Source organism: Nycticebus coucang, chromosome 10, assembly GCF_027406575.1.
Source record: "Nycticebus coucang isolate mNycCou1 chromosome 10, mNycCou1.pri, whole genome shotgun sequence".
Lineage (NCBI taxonomy): Eukaryota > Metazoa > Chordata > Mammalia > Primates > Lorisidae > Nycticebus > Nycticebus coucang.
This window is the reverse complement of record NC_069789.1, coordinates 113,291,157-113,317,611: the sequence shown is the minus strand read 5'-3', so window position 1 is coordinate 113,317,611 and position 26,455 is coordinate 113,291,157. Positions and strand designations below refer to the sequence as shown.

General features: G+C 40.1%; 1 pseudogene; it reads right to left on the bottom strand.

Annotated features, from left to right (window-relative positions):
- Positions 1-18,460: 18,460 nt before the first annotated feature.
- Positions 18,461-22,238, bottom strand: LOC128596554 (ganglioside-induced differentiation-associated protein 2-like; annotated as a pseudogene).
- Positions 22,239-26,455: the final 4,217 nt, after the last annotated feature.

Here is a 26,455-nt window from a genome sequence, read left to right as displayed (position 1 = left end):
ACGTGGACTGCGGGCAGTCCAAGGAAAGGTGGTGGTGACCACAGGTGGGGCACGTATAGAAGCAGGCAGATAGAGCTCTTTCAAGACTGACAATGACAAGAGGGCAGGGCCTGCTTCCCAGGCCCCTGAAGACCAGAAGACAGGGAAGGAAAAGCCAAGAACACCTGGGAGCACAGTGCCGTCTGCGGGAGAGGCCTGGGCAAGCTCCAGGACTCTTGCCAGAAAATCAAAGTTTTCTGACAAGTTTAAGTACCCTATGTGCAATGAAGTGGACCAGGACCCCTGCACTCTACCATCACTCACCCAATCTCTGGTCCCTTGTTCTCACTGAAGACAGTGGCAGCTAACAATTCTCGTTTGTAAAGTAGCAGCCAAATACCCCTGCCCAGGGAACAAGGCGAAGTCCACAGTAGGGTGCATCTTCCATGGATGAGGTGGAAAGAGCAGGTGGACTGGCCGCGGTCCATGTTCCCACTTTTCCCAAACAGCAGTGGGAACAACTGGAAGACCCTGGGGTTTGAGACCAGGGCAATACGTGGCAGGCCAAAAGAGGCAGTGGCGTGAACTGGAAGGGAAGGAGGGCACACGGTGGGCTGCACCTCGTCCTGTGTGAGTCAGGCCACCCTGTGACTGGGCCTGGGGTCCCAAGGTCCTCTTGTTGCCCTAAGACACCAAAACCCCCATGTGCAGGTTGATGGCGCCTTCCCCGACATTCAGAAAAACTAGTGAAGGATAACACCATAGTGCAAAGGATCCCCAAGAATGTTCTTGACCAACTGGGAAAGTTCTTCATTGAAAAGATGAGCTGAGAGAAAGAAAAGTTTAGGTCCATAAAAAATGGGGGATGGCATCTGGGCAGAATCACATCCCTCTCAAATGCCACATGGGTGGGAGAAGGAGGGCAAAGTTGGTGAGCGTGCCAGGAAGCCCGCAGTTGTAGTCAATGGTGTTGCGCCTCCGTATTGTCTGCCTCTTAGGCACTGGGCTATGCTGAGGCCAGATGTGACCCATCGGGGGACAATGGGAAGGCAGTTAAAATCACCCTAGATATCTTCATCCTGGTGGTCCCTCCAGGTCTCCTAGTCCCCTTCACCATCTATGGGAAAGACTCCATCCTCCTCTGTGATGCTCAGGCATAATTATCCCCAGGCCGCCGCCAAAGTTGCTGCAACCCACAGCCCGGGCTAGGAGCGGTGCATATGCAGTGCAAGTACGCTGGGATCTCACTATCTGGAGGTGGCTGCAGGGACCCTGGGGTGGGGGTGGGGGGCCACCAGAAGACAGGCTGCAAGCATCCCAGAGCATGAAAGACGTGTTGCTGGGGTCCCAGGGCGAGCTCCTAGCTGTTCTGTTCTAAGGACTATCTAGAACAGAACTCTGGGTCACCATGTGCATGCCCACTTTCTTGGTGAGAAGCGACTCAGCTTCACATGGTTTCTACCTTGTGGCTGGGCAGGGCGGTGCGTGGTGGCGAGGACAAAATCTGGTGAGGGGTACTGGAGTTGATGGGATACAGAAAAATTCTTGAGACCTTCACTGAACATGACCACTGCCTCTTTTGGAAAAGTGCCTGCCAGGATGCCCTGATCTCAAACCCTGGGGGCTCCCACTTATTCCCACCCCTGGAGATGTGTACACTGGGAGAAGGGCTATTGCCAGAATCTACAAGAACTACAAACCAGGAAGAAAAAAAAATCAAATAACCCAGGTGGCACCTGTGGTTCAGTGAGTAGGGGCACTGGCTCCTTATACACCAGGGGTGGCTGGTTCGAAACCGGCCAGAGCCTAACTGCAACAAAAATACAGTTGCGTGTTGTGGTGGGCGCCTGTAGTCCAGCTACTTGGGAGGCTGAGGCAAGAGAATCACCTAAGCCCAAGTGCCGGAGGTTGCTATGAGCTGTGACACTATGGCACTCTACTGAGGGTGACAAAGTGAGACTCTGCCTCTAGAAAAATTAGAAAGAAAATGAAATAACCCCTTTAAAAAGTAGGCCAAAGACATGTTCAGAAACTTGTCAAAGGAAGGTATTCTAATGGCCAATGAACACATGAAAAAATGCTCAACATCTCTAATGTTTAGGGAAATGCAAATCAAAACCACAATGATAAATCACCTAACTCCAGTGATTATGGCTCTTATTTAAAATTCCCCTAAGAACAAGTGCTAGTGTGGATATGGAGAGAAAGGATCACTTACACACTGTTGATGGGACTGCAAACTAGTACAACCTGTCTATGAACAGTAGTATGGAGATACCTTAGAAAACTAAAAGTAGACCTACAATTTGATCCACCAATTCAGCTACTAAGTATTTATGCAGAGGAAACGGAATATTCTGTCATAAGGAAACAACTCAAATGTTTATCTCAGCAACGACCTATAAACAACCTGAATGCCCATCAATACCTAAGCGGACTAATAAAATGTAGTATTTGTATACCATGGAGTACTACTCAGCCATAAAAATGAACTGGTGATGTAGTATCTTTTGTATCAACCTGGAGAGACCTGGAGACCATTCTTCTAAGTGAAGTGTCACAGGAATAGAAGAACAACCACATGAACTCAATGCTACACTGGAACTAGTGGATCCACACTATGTGGACATACAAAAGTAACAGGAATCAAGTATGTGGGAGGGGGAGGAGAGCTTGGGTTAATTCACACCTAACACGTATACTGTACAATTTCTGGGATAAAAGGCACATTACTAACTTTTTTAAAAATTAAGTCTTTTGTACATAGATCATAAATACATTTATGCCAATTTCAGTGTGTTGATTATTTGTACAAATTGGAGTGCTTACATCATACTAATCAGCATAGCTTTCACCTCATTTACCCAATTATAGCATTAGGACATTTGTGTTCTACACATGATAGAACCAACTTGTAATGTGCTCCATAGTTGTGGTCCCCCTACTATCCCACCCATCCCCTCCCCATCTGTCTCCCTCCCCTTCCCTTCTTCATCCTAGGCTAATAATAATTCACACTTGCATATGAAAAATGAAACATTACTAACTTTGACCTGAAATATATATAACAAACTATGTAACTAAACTGTGTTACATGGAATATTATGAAATTATGTGGAATATTTTGAGTTTAGAACAAAAAATCATGACAGTGAAGAATAAGAGTAGAGAAATAAAAATATAGTCCATGGATTTCATTAGGTTATGAAATATTAAAAGTTTGATTTTAAATTCATTGTTTGGTTTCTTGTATCTCCAACAAGAAACAGTCCATTTAATCAAAGTATGCCCTTGAGCTGTCGACACAACGTTCCCATATGAACAGTAGCTTGTTTATTTCAGCAGGAAAGAAGCCTGAAGAGGGAGTAGCAATGAATCATGGAAGATGTTCTCTAAAGCTTTTTGAGAATTGATTATTTTTCCTTGCAAAAAGTGCTTGAAAGCCTGGAGAATGTGGCTGTAAGTTATTACAAGGTGTGGTGAATGTGATGGATGACAGAGTTCTTGTCTAGCTTCTGTAGTTTGAGGAGCATTTTTTGTGCAACTTGTGGTCAAGCATTGTCTTTCAAGAGGAATGGGCTGTCTCTGCTGACCAAACATGGGTGCTTAATAGCAAACATCTCCATCGTTTCATTGAACTTGTTGCAGTAGACATGTGCTTAGTTGACCAGGTTTCATGAAGCTATAGTGGGTAATATCAGTGCTAGGCTTACAAACAACACCATTAGCTTTTTTGATAAATATTCACTTGTGGACTGCCTTTGGGCATTTCATCTTATCCAACCATTCTGCCAAAAGCTTGTTACTGTCATAAACAATGTATTATCACATATAACATATTTTTATAATATGTTATATGATAACATAATAGATAATCTATTATCACATATTTCTATAATATGATGTAGAAACTGTCCATTTTTATGTTGTGATGGCAAAGCAAGGCAAGCATTGAGATGATACCTCCTCTGATGCTCATTTAATTCAGGTGGAAACCATATATTCACCTTCTTTACCTTGCTGGTTTCTTTCAAACTATCCAATATTACTGATAATTCATGTGTAGGTTGAGATGGATTCACTTCCACTGCAGCTTTCAACTCATCATTATACATCTTGGGCTCAGCTCATTCACGTGGATCATTTTCAAGATTAAAATCACCAGAACAAAACTCCACAAACCATGTATATATTGAGTATTCATGAGTCACATCCTTCCCAAATAGTTGGTGGGTATTTTGAGCTGTCTGCACTGCATTGGTTCCATGATGGAACTTATATTGAAAATACCATAAATATTTGAATCTTTTATGGTTTCCCAAATATTGCTCTCAGTCAACCCAATTTGAATAACCAGAAGCTAAAATGTGCTTTTCAAAAAAGAAAGATGTATGTTTACGATAAATATAAAACAAGCATCAAAATGAAATAGCAGTGATACCAACTGTCAAACTTAGTACTAAGAAAATTGAGGGGGTGGAGGCAAGATGGCTGGCTGAAGCCAGCTTTCCACAGAGGCTCCCATCCAGAAGGAGAGTTAAAAGGATAGATGTTTAGCAAGTAACTTGGTGGATTAGAGCTGAGCCAAGAGAGAAGGTTGAAGAACGCACATCAACACTGCTGAGGCAAGCTGCAATCCCAAGGATACAAACAAAAGGTACAAAATCCATCACCAAGTGGATGGGAGTCCCCTCCCCCATGAGAACAGCTTGCAGTACTTGATACAAACAAGCAAGTAGAGCTCAAAAGTCCTCCCATCCCATGGGGGAGACCCTCTAAAAACTGGTCCTCTGTCCCCTACTAGGGTGCCATGGCACTCTCCTGCCAGGCATAAAACTGTATATATTCTCTACCTGCAATTCTGAAGGCCTAGCACTCTGCTCCACTCTCACCTCAAGGTCTGGAAGCCTGTCCCCCAGGAGTCCAGATTCTTGGGTATTTTCTTGAGAGGTGTGGGCAGGGCATGGACTGCTGCTGGGCAGTGCTGATTCTGCTGCATGGGAGTAAAGACAGGTCGATTGACTGAGAGGGAGCCATACAGGAGTGGTGGTGCCCTGAGGCACAGAGCAGCAGCCGTTTTTTGGCAACAATAGGGCCCACTTCTGGATATTCCAGAGGCCCACTCTGGGCATCCAGAGGAGGCCAGGCATCTTCTCTGGTGGCAGCCACTGATCTGGAACCGAAACGCAGGCACCATGAGTAAAGGGTTTGCCTGAGGTGGTATTGGCCTGGGCAGAGCGCAGGGACTAGAATATGAATGTGCAGAGCCAGCAGATTCCCAGGGCGGGGCTGACCCAGAGGACTGGTTTACTGAGCCTAAGATGCACCGGCCCTCAGGGGATCATTAGCTGAGACAAAGGAGGGCAGGTAGAGGCTGGAACTGACAGCTAACTGTGCTGCTCCAATACAAAATGCAGCCAAGACTGGGCAGCGGCACAGACAGCACCTGAGTCGCAGGTTCTATGAGTTCAAACAGCGTCTCTTCTGCAGGGGAATATAGCCGGAAAAGAAACAAATTCTGTGAAGTTGTTCTGTTTTCTCAGCAACATTAATCAGGGGTAAGGCTGGAACTGAGTGAACAGCCCCAGCCTCCATTAAGCACCCGAGATTGTCAGGCCTCACCTCCCCCTGCCAGACAGCGGCAGAGAGCAGCGGCCTGGCTGAGGAGACATAGATCTCCCTGTGATTCAGGCAGGTACAAATCCCTGGAGTATCTGCTCATTGGAGGGTACTGGGTCACAGCCCTGTGGGGTATTCAGTGACTGGGTGTGACAGAGGTGCAAGGTGGAGAAGGAGACATCAACCTTCCCAGACTAATCTATTTGCTGCGTGGATCCTCCTGATCTCACTGAGCACTAGAGCGAGTCGTATTTGAGTTGCCAGCAGACCCCTCTGATCTGGTTGCTGGAGACCTTTTGAGGTCTGCCACCTGAGATAGGTGCTGACTGAGACAATTGATTGGGACCTCTTGAACTGGGCCAATCGGCGGAGGAGTATCCAAGTGGTACCCTGGGTGTGTGGTTGTGGGAAGGTTTGATTTTCCTTTTTCAGTTGTTGCCTGTAGGGGGCAGGGTAACTTAATTGCTGGTATTTCTCCACAGCTGAGACTTCAACCCAGAGTAACTGATTCACTAGGGTAGGACAGAGACCAGCTAAAAGCAAAACAGAGCCACTTAGCCCCACCACACCAAGCAGGTCCCCAGTTTCTCAGGCCGTAGCACTGTATGGGTCCTTGGCAAAGCTCCAGGGGAAAAGGTAAAGACACCCTCCCAGGTTTTGGGCAAAGGGCTGGTCAATCACTACTCCAGGAGCCCCTAACCCAACTTCAAGCTATCTGCTCATCTAGCCAAACGGTGTAATCATCATGGGGTGGAATCAGCAGAAAACCTCTGGTAGCATGAATAACCAGAGTAGATCATCTCCCACAAGGAATGATATGGCGGATGCAATTGAGGATTCCACTCATAAACACAGGGCGGAGATATCAGAAATTGAATTCAGATTATTTGGATTGCAAATAAAGATTAATAGAATGGAGGTAACGTTGGAGTTTGAAATTCAAGGAGTATTTCAAAAGTTGTCTCAAAAAGTCAATATATCCAAAGACAAAATCACCAAAGATTTTGACACATTGAGATAAGAATTTGAGCCCTGAAAGATCTGAAAAATACAGTAAAATCCCTCAGTAACAGAGTGGACCAAGCAGAAGAAAGGATTTCTGACATTGAAGACAAAGCTTTTGAATGCTCCCAAATTCTCAAGGAGGAAGAGAAATGGAGAGCAAAAAACAGATCATTCTCTCAGAGAGCTCTGGGATAATTCGAAGAAAGCTAATATCCATCTCATGGAAATCCCTGAAAGCGATGAAGTGGCTTTGCAAGGCACAGAGGCTCTTCTCCATGAAATTATGAAAGAGAACTTTCCAGACATGCCAAGAGATTCTGAAATTCAGATAGCAGACAGTTTCAGAACCCCAGCATGATTCAACCTGAATAAGCCATCCCCCAGGCACATCATAATTAACTTTACTAAAGTTAATATGAAGGAGAAAATTCTGCAAGCAGCCAGATGTAAGAAAACCATAACCTACAAAGGGAAGAATATTAGAATGACTGCAGATCTCTCTGCTGAAACCTTCAAGCCAGAAGAGGGTGGCCATCCAATTTTAATCTTCCAAAATAAAATAACTTTCAACCCAGGATCCTGTATCCAGCTAAACCGAGTTTCATTTATGATGGAGAAATTAAATACTTTAATGACATTCACATGTTGAAGTCATTTGCCATAATTAATCCAGCTGTTCAGGATATTCTCAGACCTATCCTCCATAATGACCAGCACAATCCTCTATGACAAAAGTAAACTCACTCAGAAACTTTTGATCAAATTCCAACTTCCACAGTGATGAAAGGATTAAAAATGTCCACTGGACTTTTGAAAAACTCGATACCCCAAATTCTACCAGGCTTATCAATATTCTCCATTAATGTGAATGGCTTAAATTGTCCTCTAAAGAGGCACAGGTTGGCTGACTGGACACAAAAACTCAGGCCAGATATGTGCTGCATACAGGAATCTCATCTTACCTTAAAAGATAAATATAGACCCAGGGTGAATGGATGGTTGTCTATAATTCAGGCAAATGGAAATCAGAAAAAAGCAGGTGTTGTGATTCTATTTGTAGATATAATAGGCTTTAAACTAACAAAAATAAGGAAGGATAAGAATGGTCACTTCATATTTGTTAAGAGTAATACTCAATATGATGAGATTTTAATTAATATTTATGCACCCAACCAGAATGTGCCTCAATTGATAAGAGAAACTCTAACATACATGAGCAACTTGATTTCCTCCAGCTCCATAATAGTCAGAGAATTTAACACTCCTTTGGCAGGGTTGGATAGATCCTCCAATAAGAAGCTGAGCAAAGAAATTTTAGATTTAAATTAAACAGTTCAACATTTGGATTTAACAGATATCTACGGAACATTTCATCCCAACAAAACTAAATACACATTCTTCTCATCAGCCCATGGAACATACTCCAAAATCAATCACATCTTAGGTCACAAGTCTAACCTCAGTAAATGTAAAGGAATAGAAATTATTCCTTGTCTTCTCAAACCACCATGGAATAAAAGTTGAACTCAGTAACAACAGGAATCTGCATACTCATACAAAAACATGGAAGTTAAATAACCTTATGCTGAATGATTGCTGGGTCATAGACAAGATTAAGAAAGAAATTACCAAATTTTTGGAACAAAATGACAATGAAGACACGAATTATCAGAAACTCTGGGATACTGCAAAGGCAGTCCGAAGAGGGCAATTTATAGCACTGCAAGCCTTCCTCAAGAGTACAGAAAGGGAGGAAGTTAACAACTTAATGGGACATCTCAAGCCACTGGAAAAGAAAGAACATTCCAACCCCAAATCTAGTAGAAGAAAGGAAATAACCACAATTAGAGCAGAATTAAATGAAATTAAAAATAGAAGGATTAAACAACAGATCAATAAATCAAAAAACATTGGTTTTTTGAAAAGGTCAATAGAATAGATAAATCTTTGGCTAACCTAATCAGAAAAAAAAGAGTAAAATCTCTAATTTCATCAATCAGAAATGACAAAGATGAAATACCAACAGCCTCCTCAGAAATTTAATAAATCCTTAATGAATATTACAAGAAAATTTATTCTCAGAAATATGAAAATCTGAAGGAAATTGACCAATGCTTGGAAGCATGTCACCTTCCAAGACAGCCAGAATCAAGTGGAAATGTTGAACAGGCCTGTATCAAGTTCTGAAATAGCAACAACCATACAAAATCTTCCTGAAATGAAAAGCCCAGGACCAGATGGCTTTTTCTGGCTTCACATCAGAATTCTACCAAACCTTTTAAGAAGAAGTAGTACCGATATTACTCAACCTTTTCAGAAATATAGAAAAAGAAGGAATACTACTCAACATGTTCTATGAAGCAAGCATCACCTTGATCCCAAAACCAGGAAAAGACCCAGAAGAAGAGAAAATTATAGACCAATATCACTGATGAACATTGATGCAAAAATATTCAACAAGATGCTCACAAACAGAATCCAGCAACACATCAAACAAATTATACATCATGACCAAGTGGGTTTTATTCTAGGGTCTCAAGACTGGTTCAATATACATAAATCTAAAAATATAATTCAGCACATAAACAAAAAACAAAGACCATATGATTCTCTCAATTGATGCAGAAAAAGCTTTTAATAATATCCAGCATCTCTTCATGATCAGAACACTTAAGAAAATTGGTACAGAAGGGACATTTATTAAACTGATAGAGGCCATCTACAGCAAACCCACAGCCAATATCATATTGAATGGAGTTAAATTGAAATCATTTCACTCTGATCAGGAACCATGTAAGGTTCCCCATTGTCTCCACTGCTCTTTAACATTGTAATGGAAGATTTAGCCATTGCAATTTGGGAAGAAAAGGCAATCAAGGGTATCCATATAGGGTAAGAAGAGATCAAACTTTCACTCTTCGCAGATGATATGATTGCATATCTCAAAAACTCCAGGGATTCTACTACACAACTCTTAGAAATGATGAATGAATACAGCAGCATCTCAGGTTACAAAATCAACATTTACAAGTCGGTAACCTTTATATATACTAACCATAGTGAAGCTGAAAAAACAGTCAAGGACTCTATTCCGTTCACAGTAGTGCCAAAGAAGATGAAAAAATTTGGAGTTTTATCTAACAAAGGACATGAAAGATTTCTGTAAAGATAACTATGAAACTCTAAGAAACGAAATAGGTGAAATTTTTAACAAATGGAAAAACACCATGTTCATGGCTGGGAAGAATCAACATTGTTAAAATGTCCATACAACCCAAAGCAATATACAATTTTAATGCAATCCCTATTAAAGCTCCACTGTCATACTTTAAGGATCTCAAAAAAATAATACTTCGTTTTATATGGAGTCAGAAAAATCCTTGACTAGCCAAGACATTACTCAGAAATAAAAACAAAGCAGGAGAAATCACGATACCAGACCTCAGACTATGCTATAAATCGATAGCGATCAAAACAACATGGTACTGACACAAAAATAGAGAGGTAGATGTATGGAACAGAATGGAGAATCAAGAGATGAACCTACTTACCATTATTTGATCTTTGACAAGCCAATTAAAAACATTCAGTGGGGCAAAGATTCCCTATTTACCAAATGGTGCTCATCATCCTTAATCAACAGAGAAATGCAAATCAAAACTACTTTGAGATATCATCTAACTCCAATAAGATTAGCCCATATCACAAAATCCCAAGACCAGAGATGTTGGTGTGGATGTGGAGAAAGGGGAACACTTCCACACTGCCGGTGGGAATGCAAACTAATACATTCCTTTTGGAAAGATGTTTGGAGAACACTTAGAAATCTAAAAATAGACCTGTCTTTCCATCCTTCAATTCTACTAGGAGAAGAATCACTTTATAACAAAGATAGTTGCAGCAGAATGTTTATCGCAGCCCAATTCATAATTACTAAGTCATGGAGGAAGCCCAAGTGCCCATTAATACATGAATGGATTAATAAATTGTGGTATGTACACCATGGAATGTTATACAGCCTTAAAGAAACATGGAAACTTTACCTCTTTCATGTTTACATGGATGGAGCTAGAACATATTCTTCTCAGTAAAGTATCTCAAGAATAGAAGAAAAAGTATCCATTGTACTCAGCCCTACTTTGAAACTACTTTATACCTTTCATATGAAAGCTATAATCTAATTATAACCTAAGAATATGGGGACAGGGGAGAGGGAGGAGGATGGGTGGAGGGAGGGTAATTGGTGGGACCACACCTAGGGTACATTTACAAGGGTACATGTGAAACTTAGTAAATGTAGAATATAAATGTCTTTTTTAGGTGTGTGTGGGTTTTGGCTGGGGCTGGGTTTGAACCTGCCACCTCCGGCATATGGGACTGGCGCCTTACCACTTTGAGCCATAGGTGCCACCCCCAATATAAATGTCTTAACACAATAACTAAGAAATGCTAGGAAGGCTATGTTAACCAGTGTGATGAAAATATGTCAAATGGTAAATAAAACCAGTGCATTGTGATTGCATTAATATATACAGCTATGATTTAATAATAAAAAATAAAAAGGAAAAAAAAGAAAATTGAACATTTCATAGTTAATAAATTATAAGTTCACTAATACAAAAATAAAAAAAGAAATTTCATGTTAAAGCAGTTAGTCATGGATGAAATTAGTGCTGGTTTTAATCTAAAAATAACAATTCTTTTTTTTATTTGTTTATTTATTTTTTGAGACAGAGGCTCAAGCTGTCACCCTGGGTAGAGTGCTGTGTCATCACAGCTTACAGCAACCTCAAAGTCATAGGCTTAAGTGATTCTCTTGCATCAGCCTCCCAAGTAGGTGGGAGCACAAGTGAATGCCACAATGCCTGGCTATTTTTTTTTTTTTGTTGTTGTTGTTGGTTTTACTTGTCATTGTTGTTTGGCATACCCGGGCTGGATTCCAACCTGCCATCTCGTGTGTATGTGGCTGGCACCCTAGTCGCTGAGCTACAGGTGCCGAGTATAAAATTAACAATTCTTATGTGCAGTATTTCATGTCATTGTTTGTTAGATAATAAACATAATCCGATTGTTATGTATACACATGGACACACTGATATATATTCATAGGGAAATATTAATAACATACAAATAAATGTGTGTGTACATCCATTGTCTTTTAATCTGACTGTTTCACAATGGCACGTACAATTCTGTGGGGAAGAGGAAATAAAGACCTGAACATTCAGCAAAAGTTTATCATTTACACATTTCTTATAAAATCAGGGTGATTTTGATTCCTTATCTGGGCAAAGCAATGAGTGGACACACTGGAATCACAGCTCATGAGCAGAAAGGGGCTGACAGCTGGAAAACACCCAGGTGCTATCCCAGCAGTGCTCACCAAGAACAAGCTGGGGTAATCAGTGAGACCCACACAAACTGGAAGACACTCAACAGGCTGGTGCTGCCAATGGACACTCCTCTGCTCATTCTGTGAATATAGGAAAGAAGTTTGCATTCAAAGTCACTGAGGAAATCCTTCAAGGCCAAAGCTGCCATTGTCTGGGACACTCCTTGACAGAGGAGGAAGGAGAGGTTGGCTACAGTCAAGTGCTTAATGATCATGTCTGTGAACTGCATCCTGTATCCAGAGAAGCCCAGGGGCAGATACTGGTAAAGGAGAGAGAGATTCCCTAGAATTCACACCACAGTTTGTGATAAGAAGATGACTCCTATTGGCACATCACTGGCAGCCCTCCTGTGAGGGGAGCCTCCTTCAGAGGAAGATGAAGTAGGGGCCACATGGATGATGTCAGCTGACACCAGTGCTCTCCACTGACCATTAATTCCCTGAGAAGTGTGTGTTCATGCCTTTATTTTACTAACAGGCTCCCAAGAGTTGAGTGTAAACTTTGAGAGAGCATTAATAATGTTTCAATCCCTGCTATGAAGGCATAAGAAGGGAACCTCTTCATTCCTCAAGATGGAGGAAGTAGGCAGGGCTGTCAATTTAATTGCAAAGATGAGGAGAAGTTATTAACAGTGAGGTTAAATGTTTTGCTAAATTCATATGCTGGTTAGGGATAGTGTGGTCTCTGTAGCTGGCTGGATGTTTAAAAACACAAAAGTGTACTGAAGCCGTACCATCATGTAAATGGGTAGTTTTGGGTTTTTCCCACATAACTCAGATACATATTTAGATTTATTCTAGCACATTGTTATTTTCTTTTAGACTGGTGGTAGATTGTCCATTGTGTGGAACAAATTTCCATTTATTTATAAGCATTTAATTGTAAGGAGTATATCAATTACCGGAAAAACTTTAGATATCTCAATAAATGTGATGTCCTGATGGCAACATAACATTGCAGTGTCTGGCCTGGCCTCATTACAAATTAGGATTGTTTTAGAAGAACTTTCATGATTTTGTCACATGAACCAAGCACACTTGGCACCTGTTTTATGAATTATTGAATAATCCTTTGTCATGCACTAAACTTGGGGCATAAAATACAATACATGATGAAATAGTGCAGAGTAGAGACAAAGTTATAATTAATTTTATATCACATACTTATCTATTTATCAATACCTAAGTTCCTAGACATATACATATTAAACAGATACCAAAACTATTAGCAATGTAGTAATATGTGAATGATATTAAAGGGGAAGGTTTTGTTGGAAAATAAAAGAATATATAAGACATAAAATCTTATGCATTTGAGAAAGTGAAAGATTAGATTTTGTTTTGTTATTTGAGTAAATATTTTTAAGAGTTTATTGTGGACAGTAGTGTTAACTTCACAGCAAAACTAAACAGAAGGTGGAGAGATTTCCCATGTAACCCCTGAGCATGCCCATGGGCTTAAGCCCATGTCACATCCCTACACCAGTCTGACACAACTGTGCTAATTAATGGGAATGCTTTCAAATAATTGACAAGAGGATGATAAAATCCTGACAGCTGCAGTGAAGAAGACAAAATTATCTATCTTTCCTTAAATGTTTCTTCCTTAACATTAATACTCTCCAGACTACAAACATTTTCAGTACAGACATGGTTACTATCTCCATTTACTGCATCTCACACCTGGACTTTTCTATGTACATCACTGCCTTTCAAATACACTGTCCACATATGATCATGTTATCCCTGCATATTTATGTTATTCTTTATTAGAAGTGTGAAAGTGGCTTGTTGCCCATAGCTCAGGGGTTAGTGTGCTGGCCGCATACACTGGGGCTGGCAGGTTCGAACCTGGCCCTGGCCTGCTAAACAACAATGACAACAACAACAACAAAAACAAAAATAGCCAGGCATAACTCACTGCAACGTCAAATTCCTAGACTCAAAAGATCCTCCTGCCTCAGCTTTATAAGTAGCTAGGACTACAGACATGTGCTAACATCACCAGATAATTTTTTTTCACAGACAGGGTCAAATTGTGTTGCCCAAGATTTTTTTTCTTGTCTTTATATCAGATTAATGTGAGGTGGAAATTAGTTTTGGGAAAGGGCTGGTTAGATTTTTCCCTAGCCTATGTTCAGAGCAAGGAAGATGCTTTTAACCTAAAGGGTATTACCACAAGGTGTCAGATGCAAAATGAGCTACTCCTGGGGAGGGTGTTCAAGAGATACAATAAAAAGGAAGAACATGATAACAATAATTATACACTGGAAAACATAGGACTCATATGCACATTTAAAGACCAGTTGGTTTGGTCCATGTTTATGGAAGGAAAGGGGGAGGTTTGATGGAGGAATGGTAAATGGTGGACCACACCTATGGTGCATATTGCAAGGGTACATGTCAAATCTATTAAGCATACAGTATAAATTACTGTGTCCTAACACAATAATTATAAATGAGGTGAAGGCTATATTAACTAGTTTTTAAATACAATTCCAAATTTTATTTAAAGTCAGCACATTGTACCCCATAAATGCATTAATATATACATGATCTATGTGTTTATGACTTTTAAATGTCATATTATGACTTAATAAAAAAAGAAAAACAACAAGAAATAATTGAAGGATGATTAATATGGAAATTTATAATAAAATATGCTTTACCTTTATTGACCTTCATTATTCCCTGATCATAGACACAGAACACTATCCACAGAAGAAAGAAACGAGGATCTGAAAGACTCCCATACACCTAAAGGCACCAGCTCAGGTGGTTTAACCAGATAATTCTGCCACTCCTGGATCTATCAGATAGGCTAGTGCTACTTACTTGATTCAAAAGTCTGAATAGTTACTACCCTCTCCTACGCTTATAGGTTCATGAATTTGAAGGAAGAGGTTTTCATTACTTTACAATTGAGAAGCATAAAGTAGGAGATGAAATTTATTTCTCGGTTTTACCTATAAGAAATTACACAATTTAATGTAGGTTCACTATGCAAGCTTCCCTTCAGGAATTAGAGGCAAAACTCTGGACCATGGACACCACACATTTACAAACACACACACACAAACCAATTCAGACATTTCCACATAGGTGCAAAGAAGGCGTGCATGTACACATGTATACACAGGAGCACTCACACAATTTACACACATTGTCACTTGTGTGCACGTCAGTGGAACCTCACATTCAAGCATACACCCTGCACATGCATGTTGACACTCATGTTCATAAACATTCAGGATGACACACAGTCGTATGAACACAATCACAGCCATTTTCATTAAATCAAATCTCACAGTTGTGATGTACGGATGTCCTTATGAACACACACATGCACACACATATAAACACAGAGAAAACTGTTATATTTCCAGAACTCTAGATGTCAGAGAAGGGGGATCCTTTCGATTATATTTAATTCCTCCAATTCTGCAAATAAACCACACGGACAATATTTAAAATATACAGCCTTAAAAATTGCTGTATGCATCAATTTTTAATTTCATATCATCAAATGCATCTGAGCTGTCCACACAGGTTCTCCATGTAAACTGGAGAAATTTAAATGGGGGCTTTTGAGCAGAGCCAGTTCATGGGGTGTGAGAAAAAAGGAGGGAAGAAAGAGGACACAGAGCATGAGGGTTAAAACAGTGGTGCAGAGCCTTGGAACGGTGGGAATAGGGAGTGCAGGAGAAAAGAGAAGCAGAGTGATAAAAAAGAGTTAAATGTCCCAGACATGTCAACATCATTGTGCAGATTGGGGGTAAAAAGGGGGTAAAGTGTTCAGGGATGCTAAGAGTCCAGGGCATAAGGGATTCTGGGGAAATAGTGATGCAGGTTTGCATCTGAAGCAAGGAAATGAGGTCGGAAAGTAACAGCCAAAGAAAATCAGAGTTTGATAAGTCATAGGAAACCTATGAAGAATTCAGAAGCATAGCAGGGATGAGGGCAGGATAGTAGATCCTGGAAGTGGAGATTGTGGTCCACAGCAGATCTGGAGTGTGGAGGAGCTCAAGGACAAGAGGCAGAATGCAAATAGGCATAGGGCAATGAGGGAAAAGAGCAAGGCAATAAACCTGGGTGAGCTTCAGAGCACAGGAGAAGGAAGCAGGATATGGGACTGGATTTGTTTATGGAGAAACTGGGGCTACCTGAGAGTTGCAGTGGGGACATTATTTAGTGTGGCATATAGGGGACATGGAGATGGGCTGAGGGATTGAAATTGAGATTGAACACAGCAGACAGGGAGGTGGGTGACTAGGTTTGCAGAGGTGATGGAAGGTCAGACGGTTACACTGAGATCCCTGGAATAGGCCCAGAGATGGACATCAAAAAGGTGAGGGGGCTGGGGAAGAAATAGAGAAGGTCTGGGTGGGGGTTGAGTAGATGTAACGTCTTTAGCATGGGGGAGAAGGAAGGAAGCATGTAAGAGAAAGATAAAGGTGAGGGGAGAGTTGGGTTGGAGGGACCTGGAGACCATTTTCCTACATGATGTGTTACACGAATGGAAAATCACCCACCACATGTTTTCAATATCGAATTGGAGCTACTTGAACACATATGTGCACATATGGAAGTAAATGCAACAGGAACCAAGTGGGTGGAGGGGGAGGATGAGCTTGGGTTAATTCACACCTAACAGGTATAAAACACACATCCTGAGTGAAGGTTATAAGGTTACACACTTATAACCTTGGTCTGAAATATATGCAACACACAATGTAACCAAAACGTGTGTACTCTAGAAATATTCTGAAAATTTTAAAAACCCTACAAATAAAAAATAAGATTAGAGAAATAAGTATACTCCATGTGTTTCATTAGCTCATTAAATATGAAATGTCTGATTTTAAATGCATAGTTTAGTTTATGGTATCTCCAACAAGAAGCAGTCCATTTAACAAAAATATGCATCTGAGCTGTCCACACAGCATTGCCATCTTAGAGGTAGTTTGTTTATTTTAGCAGCAATGAAGCTTGAAGAGGGAGTGGCAATGATATGGTCAAAGGTGGCCTCTAAAACTTGTTGAGAGTTGACGATTTTTTTTTTAACATTCCCTTGTATGCATTTATTTTCTTTTAAAAAACTGAAGACACCCCACCACACAGACTCCCTTAGCATTTTCCATTCAGTCATCAACCCCTTTATTTATTTTTTTCTTTTGAGACAGTGTCTCACTATGTCACCCTTGGTAGAGTGCCATGACATCACAGCTCACAGTAACCTCAAATTCTTGGGCTTAAGCGATTCTCCTGCCTCAGCCTCCCAAGTAGGTGGGACTACAGGAGCCCCCCACAATGCCTGGCTATTTTTTTGTTGAAGTTGTCATTGTTGTTTAGCTGGCCTGAGCCAGTTTTGAACCCACCAGCCTTGGTGTATGTGGCTGGTGCCATAACCACTGTGCTACAGGTGCCGAGCCTAAACCTCTTTCTAAATGCTATCCTTATAATACCTCTGTAAGGGAGGCAGCATAATTCTTATTTTTACTCATGAAGAAGCTAAGGCAAAAATTAAGCCTAAGCAGCAAAAGCGGTCTTTTGTGAATTACTACATCCTTGGATTTGTTTACTCTAAGGCACTTGCCCCATATTGATGCAGGCAACACAATAGACAATGTTATGAAATGTCCTCAGGGTGACAGTGCTAAGAGTCAAAGAAAATCATTCTTGCCTCTGGAAAGACAACACACTCTCAGAAGGGTCACTGATGGAGTCTTGGGGAGATGGTCTTCACATAGGTATGTCCTTGAATAAGGAGACCAAATCACCTATGATTACAGGAAAGAGGCTGAAGAAGGAGTATTGTTTCTCAACGCTTTTAAGATCAGATAGTGGCAATCTTAACAAATTATATAATCCAAGGAACCTTAGTTCTTAAAATTTAGTCCTGTACATCAAAATTCCAAGTCCTACATTTTATTAATGATTTTGGTGTTTTTGATCAGGTACATCTCCACATTCTTGGTCTCAGACAATTCTCTTTTATCATAACTGAATTATCTGTATAAAATGTAAAGGGGATCTATGCCAAGATCTGAAGCAAACAATCATCTGGTCAGCATACACTGGTTCCATATATTTTGAGAAACAGTTAAGAACACAAAGGAAGCATGCAATGTTAAAGAGATGACATGAAAAATATTGGTGGCTTGTCTAATGGAGAAATCAGGAAACAGAAGATACTCAAAAATTGTTCCCTAATTTCTATTAACAATTTTAAAATGAACATTTCCATTTGATACAAATATACAAATTTAAAATGTGTGCAGTTCAGATTGGCCTACCATTTTTAGATTGCTTATGTGCCAGAAGACTTGCGGTCAATTAAAAATTAACAGGTGGGGACAAAAGTCTCTCTGGATCTGTACAGCAAAAATAAATATCATTTCAACAGGTAGCAATTCACAGAGGAAGTGGCATACTTGGAATCAAGAAGCATTGAAAGATGGCAGGTCACAAATCTGGTGATGGGGATATGATGTATAGTAAGGCCTGGTTTCCCCGGCATCATATTCAAGGACGAAAAGTGGAAAGTGGATCTATTTTGGTGAAAATAGTCGGTGGAGGCTGTCTACATGGTGGCTTTTGTCCTTCAGTCCTAAGACAGAAAAGGTGTTGAAAAATCATGTTGACTACCTCTGAATGAATGTTGGATGAACAAAATAAACAGCCTTCAAATTCTTTTATGCTTGACATCAACAACATCATAGGGTTTCTTCAGGAAGTCAGAGTCCAAGTGATTGCATTCGCTAGTCAGTGTGTGAAAATATACAATACGTATTCTTTCATACCAATGTGATCCATTACATGGATAAAATATAAAAGAGCCTTGTCCATATCTATTAATGTTATAGGAATATTTCTTTCAACTACCACCATTACTGTTCCACCACAGTTATCAACACCTGTTTGGCATAAGGCTTTTAGAGAAGACAGATCCTTAGATCTTGCTTGACATAACCAGCAATTATAATTTCCTTGATGCTGCTTCCGCAGGAATGCCTCTGATAATTGTCCCTGAAGGATCATTTTTCTTTGTTCATCAATATTTCCTTCCGTTTGAGCAAAAGCATGAGAGCCAATGAAAGAGAGATCAACTTCCAAGCCTTCATCCTCTTCTGTGCAGTCATCCTCTGGAGCACCAGATTTTTCACTTATTCTAATCTGCCATTCAGGTACCACTGGCACCCCTTCTGCATTTCCAATATCTGCAGGTAGGTATGGCAATGACCTACTCTCCTCCTTTTGGACCTCTTCAAGATTAGTAACAGAAAATTCTACTTTTACAATGGTTTCCCCATGAGTCTCTAGGATTCTGCTTACAGTGTGAAGTGCTAGGTGTTGCATCTTCTAAAGGATAGCCTCATTTTGCATAATGACACAGAATCTAACAGAAGACATTGATTGCTCTTTTGCCAGCTGAAATACATTTCTGCAGCAGTTGTACAGGGAACACTCAGCTGCTGTGCAATAGCGGCTCTTATATTTAGGTCCCACTGTGTGAATGATGAACTCGGCAGCCATATTAAACTCTTTGTCAACTTTGCTTCATGTGTTTGGCAACCTTTAAGTTTCAGGAGATCCTCTTTCAAATCAGGCCCTGCGAGCATGAAGATCCTTTCTGATACAGGATTCTTATCTGTGAGACTTTCATTGATGGCATTCACAATAGCTGTACAGTTCAGTAATGCCATGCCTCCTTTCCAAAGAAGACTTTTCTGTTGACATCCTTATTATAATCAAAAGGTGATCTAATAGTGTCTTCACGAAATATTTTAGCAGTAGTATCAGTAGAATTTAATTCATCTTCACATGACTCACCCCAGTTTGTTAGTGTCTCCACATCTAGAAACTGTGAAGGTGCACCCAAGGGATCTATAGAAGGAGAATTTTGGTTTGTCCTTTTCCAAATTCCTCAGCAATTCAAATTCACTGGAGAATTTATTCATTGGTGGTCCCATCTGGGTGGTGGCTGGGACGGGTTAAGTTCCTGGTGAAAAAAGGCTGAGGGACAGCCTCAGGACAACCCTTGGCAGAGGCAAGCTGGCTAAAGCTCAAAATCCCTTGAGAACTGACTATTTTTACATACAAGAAGTGCTCCCAAGCCTAGAAGAAGTGGTCTTCAGTTGGCACAAGGTATGGTCACTATGGTGGATGACAGAGAGTTTCCATGTCCAGCTTCTGTAGTTTGAACAGTGTTGTTTATGCAGCACGTGTTTTGAGCATTGTCTTTCAAGAAGATTGGCCTGTCTCTACTGACCAATCATGTCTGCTTGGCAGCAAACATCTTCATCAATTCATTCAACTGGTTGCAGTGGACATATGCTCATTGACTAGGTTTAATGAAGCTGCAGTGGGTAATATCAGTGCTGGACCACCAAACAACAGAAATTAGCCTTTTTTGATGATATTTAGTTGGACACTTCATCATCATCCAACTGTGTGTCATATGTTTGCAATTGTCAAAAAGGATTTATTTATTATCACATGGATAGTAAACTGAGGAAATTGTTACCTTGATGTCATGACCGCAAAGCAAGTCAAGCTCTGAGAAGATTCCTTATCTGATGCTGTTTTAATTCCTGTGGAACCATCTATCCACCTTCTTTACCTTGCTGGTTTCTTTCAAACTGTCCAATATTGCTGCTGATTCACAGGTAGGTCAAGATGGATTCACTTGCACTACAGCTTTCAGCTCCTCATTATACACCTTGGGCTTAGGTCATCGATGTGATTCATTTTCAAGACTAAAATCACCAGAACGAAACTCCTCAAACCACTGACACACTGAGTGTTCATTAGTCACATCCTTGCCAAACACTTGGTGGATATTTTGACCTGTGTTCACTGCATTGGTTCCACGATGAAACACATATTTGAAAATACTAGGAATTTTTGACTTCTTTATGGTTCCCCAAAATTGCTCTGAAATCAATTTGAATGATAATCACAAGCCAAAATGTGCATTTGAATACAGATGATGTACCTTCACAATACAGAAAATAAGAAGTGTCAGAATGAAATGTCAGAGACATCAACTGTCAAACTTACTACTTAAGGAAACTCAACATTTCTTAATAAGCACATGGCAAGTTAATCAACTGATACAAAAATACCTAAAAGAGATTTCATGTTGAAGAAATTTGTCACTGTTGAAATTAGTTTTTTCTTAGATTCAAAATTTATAAATTTTATGTATAATATTTCATTGCTCTTGCTTGTTAGATAATAAACCATATCTGATTGTTATGTACACACACAAAAAGACACCTGTTCATGGGCAAATATCTATAACATATAAATATATATGTGTAAACAGCCACTTCCTTTTAATGTGAGTGTTTCACAATGGCACATACAATTCTGTGGGGAAGAGGAAATAAAGACCTGAACACTGAGCTGAAGCTGATCATTTACACATTTCCGATAAAATTGGAGGGTTTTCAAGTCCTTATCTGGGCAAGGCAATGCCTGGACACACTGGAATCACAGCTCATGAGCAGAAAGGGGCTGACAGATGCGAAACACCCAGCTGCTATCCCAGCAGTGCTCACCAAGAACAGGCTGGGGTAATCAGTGAGACCCACACAAACTTGAAAGATGCAAGAGTGGGTGTAAAAACAAAGGTGCTCACCAAAAGAAGGATGGTTTTAGTAGCTTTGGACTCAGGAGATGATCTGGAGGAGACATTGGTCTTACGAATATGTCTCATCTGCTTGTGCCTGTACAGGACAGAAACCATGAAGCTGCTGGCCCAGAGCATGAGGCCCAGACAGAAAACATTAGGGATGGAAAGCAGAGCTGCATACATTATGTCTCTGGTTTGGTCATGACGAGTAGCAGAACAGTATCCATAATGTTTGTAGTTTGTGAAGTTTACGTTGCTCCATGTTCCAGTCATAAACATGGGAAAGATGACATTTACAAGCATGCATAGGACCCAGCTCAGGCATATGGAATGGCCAGTATACTTGGGAGCTTTTCCTTTAAGCTCTGCCAACCTGGAGTTCCTGGGGCTGATCATGATGGCCTGGAAGAAACTCAACAGACTGGTGCTGCCAATGGACACTCCTCTGCCCACTCTATGAAGATAGACAAGAAGTTTGCATTCAAAGTCACAATGGAAATCCTTCAAGGCCAAAGCTGCCATTGTCTGAGGCACTCCTTTACACAGGAGGAAGCAGAGATCGGCTACAGTCAAGTGCTTAATGAATGTGTCTGTGAACCGCATCCTGTATCCGGAGAAGCCCAGTGGCAGATACTGGTAAAGTAGAAAGAGATTCCCTAGAATTCCCACCACAGTCTGTGATAAGAAGGTGACTCCTATTGCCACATCACTGGCAGCTATCCTGTCAGTGGAGCCTTCTGAGGTAGAGTACCCTGCCAATATTGACCTTTACTAATCACAAATCACAGACACAAAACAACATCCACAGAAGGAAGAGTGAGGATCTGAAAGCCTCTCATATATAAGGAAATACCAGAATCAGGTGAAATTTCTATTACTCATGGAACTATCAGATAGGCCAATGCCACTTTCTTGATTCAAGAGTAAGAATAATTACTACTCTCCTCTGCATTTATGAATTGTAAATGAGGAGTATTTGTTGCTTTTACAATTGAGAAACATAAAGTGGGAGATGCAATTGATTCTTTGGTTTTTCTAACAAGCAATTATACAATGTAATCCAGGTTCCCTATCCAATCTCCCCTAAATTTCCACTCATGAATATAGCCAAAACAGTGGAACATGGACACCACACACATGCAAACAAACACATAAACTGATTCACTGATTTCCACACAGATGCAAGGAAGATGTGCCCATGCACACTCATACACAGAAACTCTCATACAATTACACGCACTGTCACTCATGCACACAGTATCAGCAGAAACTCTTAAACACTTGTGCACACACTCTTCACATACACCCTGACAGGCATATTCATAAACACTCTAAATGACACACACTCACATGAACACATAATCACAGCCACTTTCATAATATCAAACCTCACAGTTCTGATGTGTGGATGTCCTTGTGAACACACATGCCATGCACACATATATACCCCCACATGGAAGCCCGTTATATCTCCAGAACTCTGGATGTAAGAAAAGGGGAACTCAATTCAGAAGAAAAGAGGAGTTGCAATCTTATTTTCAGATACATGTGGATTTAAAGCAACTAAAGTCAAAAAAGACAAAGATGGTCACTTTATATTGGTCAAGGGAAAAATACAACAAGAAGACATTTCAATTCTAAATATTTATGCACCCAATTTAAATGCTCCCAGATTCTTGAAACAGACCTTACTCAGTCTGAACAATATGATATCTGATAATACCATAATAACAGGGGACTTTAGCACTCCTCCTACAGAGCTAGACAGATCCTCTAAAGAGAAATTAAACAAAGATATAAGAGATTCAAATGAGACCCTAAAACAACTGTGCTTGATAGACGCATATAAAACACTCCACCCCAAAGATTAAGAATATACATTCTTCTCATCACCCCATGGAACATTCTCCAAAATTGATCATATCCTGGGACACAAACAAATATCAACAGAATCAAAAGAATTGAAATTTTACCTTTTATCTTCTCAGACCATAAGGCACTAAAGGTGGAACTCAACTCTAACAAAAACGCTCAACCCCACCCAAAGACATGGAAATTAAACAATCTTCTGTTGAATAACAGATGGGTGCAGGAAGAAATAAAACATGAAATCATTAACTTCCTTGAGCATAACAACAATGAAGACACAAGCTACAAAAACCTGTGGGATCCTGCAAAAGCAGTTTTGATAGGAAAATTCATCGCTTTAGATGCCTACATTCGAAAAACAGAAAGAGAGCGCATCAACAATCTCACAAGTCATCTTATGGAATTGGAAAAAGAAGAACAATCTAAGCCTAAACTCAGTAGAAGAAAAGAAATATCCAAAATCAAATCAGAGATCAATGAAATTGAAAACAAAAGAATCGTTCAGAAAATTAATGAAACAAGGAGTTGGTTTTTTGAAAAAAATCAATAAAATAGATAAACCATTGGCCAGACTAACAAGGAATAGAAAAGTAAAATCCCTAGTAACCTCAATCAGAAATGATAAAGGGGAAATAACAACTGATCCCACAGAGATACAAGAGATTATCTCTGAATACTACCAGAAACTCTATGCCCAGAAATTTGACAATGTGAAGGAAATGGATCAATATTTGGAATCACACCCTCTCCCTAGACTTAGCCAGGAAGAAATAGACCTCCTGAACAGACCAATTTCAAGCACTGAGATCAAAGAAACAATAAAAAAGCTTCCAACCAAAAAATGCCTTGGTCCAGATGGCTTCACTCCAGAATTCTATCAAACCTTCAAGGAAGAGCTTATTCCTGTACTACAGAAATTATTCCAAAAAATTGAGGAAGAAGGAATCTTCCCCAACACATTCTATGAAGCAAACATCACCCTGATACCAAAACCAGGAAAAGACCCAAACAAAAAGGAGAATTTCAGACCAATCTCACTCATGATTATAGATGCAAAAATTCTCAACAAAATCCTAGCCAATAGATTACAGCTTATCATCAAAAAAGTCATTCATCATGATCAAGTAGGCTTCATCCCAGGGATGCAAGGCTGGTTTAACATACACAAGTCCATAAACATTATCCACCATATTAACAGAGCAAAAATAAAGATCACATGATCCTCTCAATAGATGCAGAAAAAGCATTTGATAAAACCCAGCATCCTTTTCTAATTAGAACACTGAAGAGTATAGGCATAGGTGTCACATTTCTAAAACTGATTGAAGCTATCTATGACAAACCCACAGCCAATATTTTACTGAATGGAGTAAAACTGAAAGCTTTTCCTCTTAGAACTGGAACCAGACAAGGTTGTCTTCTGTCACCTTTACTATTCAACATAGTGCTGAAAGTTCTAGCCAATACAATTAGGCAAGACAAGGAAATAAAGGGAATCCAAATGGGAGCAGAGGAGGTCAAACTCCCCCTCTTTGCTGACGACGTGTTCTTATCATCCCAAAGACTTTGAGAACCCCAAAGACTCAACCACAAAACTCCTAGAAGTCATCAAAAAATACAGTAATGTTTCAGGATGTAAAATCAATGTCCACAAGTCAGTAGCCTTTGTATACACCAATAATAGTCAAGATGAGAAGCTAATTAAGGACACAACTCCCTTCACCATAGTTTCAAAGAAAATGAAATACCTAGGAATATACCTAACGAAGGAGGTGAAGGACCTGTATAAAGAAAACTATGAAATCTTCAGAAAGGAAATAGCAGAGGATATTAACAAATGGAAGAACATACCAGGCTCATGGATGGGAAGAATTAACATTGTTAAAATGTCTATACTTCCCAAAGCAATCTACCTATTCAATGCCATTCCTATCAAAGTACCTACATCGTACTTTCAAGATTTGGAAAAAATGATTCCGCGTTCTGTATGGAACTGGAAAAAACCCCGTATAACTAAGGCACTTCTCAGTAATAAAAATAAAGCTGGGGGCATCAGCATACCAGATTTTAGTCTGTACTACAAAGCCATAGTGGTCAAGACAGGATGGTACTGGCACAAAAACAGAGACATAGACACTTGGAATTGAATTGAACACCAAGAAATGAAACTAACATCTTACAACCACCTAATCTTTGATAAACCAAACAAGAACATACCTTGGAAGAAAGACTCCCTATTCAATAAATGGTGTTGGAAGAACTGGATGTCTACATGTAAAAGACTGAAACTGGACCCACACCTTTCCCCACTCACAAAAATTGATTCAAGATGGATAAAGGACTTAAATTGAAGGCATGACACAATAAAAATCCTCCAAGAAAGCATAGGAAAAACACTGGAAGATATTGGCCTGGGGAAAGACTTCATGAAGAAGACTGCCATGGCAATTGCAACAGCAACACAAATAAACAAATGGGACTTCATTAAACTGAAAAGCTTCTGTACAGCTAAGGAGACAATAGCCAAAGCAAAGAGACAACCTACACAATGGGAAAGGATATTTGCATATTTTCAATCAGACAAAAGCTTGATAACTAGGATCTATAGAGAACTCAAATTAATCCACATGAAAAATCCAACAATCCCATATATCAATGGGCAAGAGACACGAATAGAACTTTCTCTAAAGATGACAGACGAATGGCTAACAAACACATGAAAAAATGTTCATCATCTCTATATATTAGAGAAATGCAAATCAAAACAACCCTGAGATATCATCTAACCCCAGTGAGAATGGCCACATCACAAAATCTCAAAACTGCAGATGCCGGCGTGAATGTGGAGAGAAGGGAATACTTTTACACTGCTGGTGGGACTGCAAACTAGTACAACCTTTCTGGAAGGAAGTATGGAGAAACCTCAAAGCACTCAAGCTAGACCTCCCATT